We start from the raw sequence: 6,000 nt of genomic DNA on the forward strand, positions 1-6,000 counted from the left end.
CTTGATGGATGTGAGTTTGAGTGAACTCGGAGTTGGTGATGGACAGGGAGGCCTGGCGTGCTGCGATTCATGGGGTCACAAAGAGTCGGACACAACTGAGCGACTGAACTGAACTGAACTGAGAACATGGAAGCAACCTAGATGTTCATTGACAGATGAGTGGATAAAGAAGTTGTGGTATATATACACAATTGAAAATTACTCAGCCATAAAAAGGAATACATTTGAGTCATTGTGGTTTTGATTTGTGTTTCTCTGATGATTAGTGATGTTGAATATACTTTCATGTGCCCATGGCCAACAGTATGTCTTCTTCTGAAAAATTACTATTTAGATCTTTTGCCTATTTTTTAATTGGGTTGTTTGTTTGGGTTTATTTTTTTTATATTGTTTTGTGAGCTGATTATATATGTTAACCCCTTTTTTGTCACATGATTTGCAAACATCTTTTCTCATTCAGTATGTTGCCTTTCAGTATTGTTGATAATTTCCTTTGCTGTGCAAAAACTTTTAAGTTTAATTAGGTCCCATTTGTTCATTTTTGCTTTTGTTTCCTTTGTCTAAGGAGACAGATGCAAAAAAAAGTACTGCTATGACTTATATAAAAGTGTTCTGCCTATGTTCCCTTCTAGGAGTTTTATGGCTTCGAGTCTCACATTAAGGTTTTATTCCACTTTTTAATTTTCTATGTGGTGTCAGAGAATGTTCTAATTTCATTTTTTTTAACATGTAACTGTCCACTTTTCCCAGTATCACTTAATGAACAAATTATCTTTTCTCCATTATATGTTCTTACCTCCTTCACAACATACCAAAACCTACATGATACAACAAAAGTTGTTCTCAGAAAGAAATTTATAGCTGAAAATAACTGTATTTTTTGTAAATCTCAAAGTACTGTTCTATCTTTTAACATTAAGGAACTTAAAATAAAAGGCAATCTAAACCCAAAGTAACCACAAGGAAGAAAATAAAAATCACTAGAGCAAACATTAATGAATTCAGTAATAGAAAAATAATATTGGAAAATCAATGAAACCAAAAGTTAGTTCTTTGACTAGATCTACAAAACTGACAAACCTGCAGCTAGACTGACCAAGAAAAAAATATATAGGATGCAAGTTACTAAAATTGGGAATGAAATAGCAAACATTACTGCTGACCTTACAGAAATAAAAAGTATTATAAGGAACAATATGAATAATTGTATACTAACAAATTTGATGACATAAATGAAATGGACAAGTTCCTAGAAACATACAAACTACCAAAATTGATTCAAAATAATGGAAAATGTGAGAAGTATAATAACAGAGTGAATCAGTATTTCTAAACCTTTCAACAAAGAAAATTACAGGAGTAGATAGCTTCACTGTTGAATTTTGCCAATCATTTAGGGAAGAATTAACACCCATTTTCCACAAACATTCCTTAAGAATAGAAGAAAAACACTCCATAATTTATTTTATGAGGCCAATAATACCCTGACACTAAACAGAAATAAGGATCACAGGAAAAGGAATCTACAGACCACTATCCATCGAGTCGGAGATGCCATCCAGCCATCTCATCCTCTGTCGTCCCCTTCTCCTCCTGCCCCCAATCCTTCCCAGCATCAGGGTCTTTTCCAATGAATCAACGCTTCGCATGAGGTGGCCAAAGTACTGCAGTTTCAACTTCAGCATCAGTCCCTCCAATGAACACCTAGGACTGATCTGCTTTAGGATGGACTGGTTGGATCTCCTTGCAGTCAAAGGGACTCTCAAGAGTCTTCTCCAACACCACAGTTAAAAAGCATCAATTCTTCAGCACTCAGCTTTCTTGATAGTCCAATTCTCACATCCATTCATGACCACTGGAAAAACCATAGCCTTGGCTAGACATGAGTTTGAGTGAACTCTGGGAGTTGGTGATGGACAAGGAGGCCTGGCATGCTGTGATTCATGGGGTGCCAAACAGTCGGACACGACTGAGCGACTGAACTGAACCGATCCTTCTTGAATACACATGCAAAAACCTTTCAAAAATACTAGTGAATCTAATCTAGCAACATATAAAGAGGATTTATATATCACAACCAAGTAGAACTTGCCCCAGGAATATAAAGTTGTTTCAATATATTTGAAAATATTTGAATATTTTCAATATTTGAAAAATCAAATTAATTTATCATTTAAATAGAAAAAAGGACAAACCACATGATCATCTCAACGTATGTTACAAAAGCATTTTACAAAATACAATACCCTTTCAAAGTAAAATCACTGAAAAAACTAGGATAGAAGGGAAACTCTTTAACATGATAAAGGACAGCTATGTAAAACCTGTTAACATCATACTCAATGGTGAAAGAATAAAAATTTTCTCACTAAGATTAGAAACAAATCAAAGATGCTAGATTTTTGCCACTTTTATTAAATATAATACTGGAAATTCTAACCAGAGCACTTAGACAAGAAAAACAAACCAAAGGCATCCAAATTGGAAAGGAAGAAGTAAAACTGTCTCTGTTCACAGATGATGTGATGTTATATATAAAAAAAATCCCAAGGAGTCCAAAATATAGGTATTAAATATAGTAAATAAGGTCAGCAAGGTTGCAGAATATACAGTCAATATACAAAATCAGTTGAGTTGTTATACACCAGTAATGAACAATATGAAAAAGAAATGAAAATAATCCCATTTATAATACCAACAAAATCAATAAAACACTTGAGAATAAATATAACAGAAATGCAAGACTTACATACTGATAAATATATTTGTATATTATTATAAATATATATGATAGTATGTAAATAATGGAAAGAGAGTTATGTTTATGGTTTGGATGACAATATTTTTAGGATAGTAATATTCCTCAAATTGAGCTATAGATTCAAAGCATTTTCTATCAAAATTCCAGTTGGCCTCTTTGCAGAAAATGATAAATAAAAATCATATGAAAACGCAAGGTACTCAAAATAGCCAAAATAATCTTTTAAAAAATAACAAAATTTGCAGACTCATATTTAACCAATTTTAAAGCTTAATACAGAGCTAGATTAAATCAATATTATGTGGTATTGGCATAAGAATAGACAGACACATAGATCAATAAAATAGAAGAGAGAATCCAGAAATAAACTCACATCATTATGTCAATTGATATTTTGCAAGGGCACTAAGACAATTAAATGGAGAAAGAATTTGTTTTCACATATGGTAATAGGCCAATTGGATATAAGGATGGCTCTCAAAAGAATGGCTTTGGACTTCTACCTCACACCAAACACAATGCAAAAATTAACCTAAAGTGAGCCACCTACCTAAAATTAAGAGTAAAGTTAGAAAACTCTTAGAAAAATAAGCGTAAATCTTCAAGATGAGGGGTTAGCCAAAGATATATTAGCTAAAATATAAAACTCAAGACCTATAACAGATTGAGAATTTCAGTCCAGTTCAGTCATCCAGTCATGCCTGACTCTTTGTGACGCCATGGTCTGCAGCATGCCAGGCTTCCCTGCCAGTCACCAACTCCCAGAGCTTGCTTAAACTCATGTTCATTGAGTCGGTGATGCCATCGAACCATCTCATCCTCTGTTGTCCACTTGTCCTCCTGCCTTCAGTCTTTCCCAGCATCAGGGTCTTTTCCAGTGAGTCAGTTCTTTGCATCAGGTGGCCAAAGTATTGGAGCTTCAGCAGCTCTCCTGCCAATGAATATTCAGGACTGGTTTCCTTTAGGATTGACTGGTTTGATCTCCTTGCAGACCAAGGGACTCTCAAGAGTCTTCTCCAACAACACAGTTCAAAAGCATCAATTCTTCAGTGCTCAGTCTTCTTTATAGTCAAACAATCACATTCATACATGACTACTGGAAAAACCATAGATAGCCTGGACTAGATGGACATTTGTTGGCAAAGTAATATCTCTGCTTTTTATTATGCTGTCTAGGTTGGTCATAACTTTTCTTCCAAGGAGCAAGTGTCTTTTAATTTCATGGCTGCAGTCACCATCTGCACAGATTTTGCAGCCCCCCAAAATAAAGTCTGTCACTGTTTCCATTGTTTCCCATCTATTTGCCATGGAGTGATGAGACCAGATGCCATGATCTTAGTTTTATGAATGTTGAGTTTTAAGCCAACGTATTCATGCTCCTCTTTCACTTGCATCAAGAGGCTTTTTAGTTCTTCTTCACTTTCTGCTATAAGGGTGGTGTCATCTACATATCTGAGGTTATTGATATTTCTCCCAGTAATCTTAATTCCAGCTTGTGCTTCATCCAGCCTGGCGTTTTGCATAATGTATTCTGCACATAAATTAAATAAGCAGGGTGACAATATACAGCCTTGACATACTCCTTTCCCAGTTTTGAACCAGTCTGTTGTTTCATGTCCAGTTCTAACTGTTGCTCTTGACCTGTATACAGATTTCTCAGGAGGCAGATCAGGTGGTCTGGTATTCCCATCTCTTTAAGCAGTTTCCAGTTTGTTGTGATCTATACAGTCAAAGGCTTTGGCATAGTCAATAAAGCAGAAGTAGATATTTTTCTGGAACTCTTGTTTTTTTGATGATCCAATGGATTTTGGCAATTCACAATTTGAGAATTTGCACTTACTCAAAATCAGAACCTTTGATAAAAAAAAAATCTACAGAATAAGAGAAAATATTTCCTGATTATATATCTCATGTGAGGTTAGTATGAAGAGAACAGAATGAACTCTTATAATTCAAGAGGAAACAAGACAAACAGCTCAATTTAAAAACTGGGCAAATTATAGGAATAGATGTTCATCCAAAGAAGATAACTAAATGGCCAATAAGCACATGAAAATGTGCTCACATCACTATTTATGCAAGTCAAACCCATAATGAGATATCACCTTACAACTGTTAGGATGGCTCTTATGAGAAGAAAAAAAAAATATTGGACAGGATGTAGAGAAATTGCAACACTTGCACAAATTTCGTAGGAATGTAAAATGATGCAGCCAGTATGGGATACAGTATGGAAGTTCTTTATAATGCTTAAAAAAGAACTATCATTGTTGTTAGGGATCCCCTGGTGGCTCAGACAGTAAAGAATCCACCTGCAATGTGGGAGACCTGGGTTCAATCCCAGGTTTGGGAAGATCCCCTGGAGGAAGACATGGGAACCCACTCCAGTATTGTTGCCTGGAGAATCCCCATGGACAGAGGAGCCTGGCGGGCTACAATCCGTGGGGACTCAAAGAGTTGGACACTACTGAGCAACTAAACACATCATTGTTGTTTTTCAGTCCCTCAGATGTATCCAAATCTCTGAAACCCCATGGACCTCAGGCTTCCTTGCCCCTCAACACTTACTGGATTTTCCTCAAACTCATGTCCATTGAGTCAGTGATGCCATCCAACCATCTCATCCTCTGTCATTCCCTTCTCCTCCTGCCTTCAATATTTCCCAGAATCAGGGTCTTTTTCAATGAGTCAGCTCTTCCCATTAGGTGGCCAAAGTATTGGAGCTTCAGCTTCAGCATCAGTCCTTCCAATGAATATTCAGGATTTATTTCCTTTAGGATTGATTGGTTTTATCTCCTTGCAGTCCAAGGGCCTCTCCAGCACCACAGTCTTCTCCAGCCCCACAGTTCAAAGGCATCAATTCCTTGACGCTTAGCCTTTTTTATTGTCCAGCTCTCAAATCCATACGAGGCTACTGTAAAAATCAAAGGTTTGACTATACGGACCTTTGTTGGTAAAGTAATGTCTCTGCATTTTAATGTTTTGTCTAGGTTTGTCATTGCCTTTATTCCAAGGAGCAAGTGTCTTTTAATCTAATGGCTGCAGTCACCATCCACAGTAATTTTGGAGCCCAAGAAAATAAAGTCTGTCACTGTTCCATTGTTTCTCATCTATTTGACATGAAGCGATGGGACCAGCTGCTGTGATCTTTGCTTTTTTAATATTAAGGGTTTTTTTTTATTTATTTATTTTAATTGGAGGCTAATTACTTTACAATATTGTATTGGTTTTGCCATACA

The sequence above is a fragment of the Bos indicus genome, chromosome X (genome assembly GCF_029378745.1).
Source record: "Bos indicus isolate NIAB-ARS_2022 breed Sahiwal x Tharparkar chromosome X, NIAB-ARS_B.indTharparkar_mat_pri_1.0, whole genome shotgun sequence".
In the NCBI taxonomy this organism is placed as follows: domain Eukaryota; kingdom Metazoa; phylum Chordata; class Mammalia; order Artiodactyla; family Bovidae; genus Bos; species Bos indicus.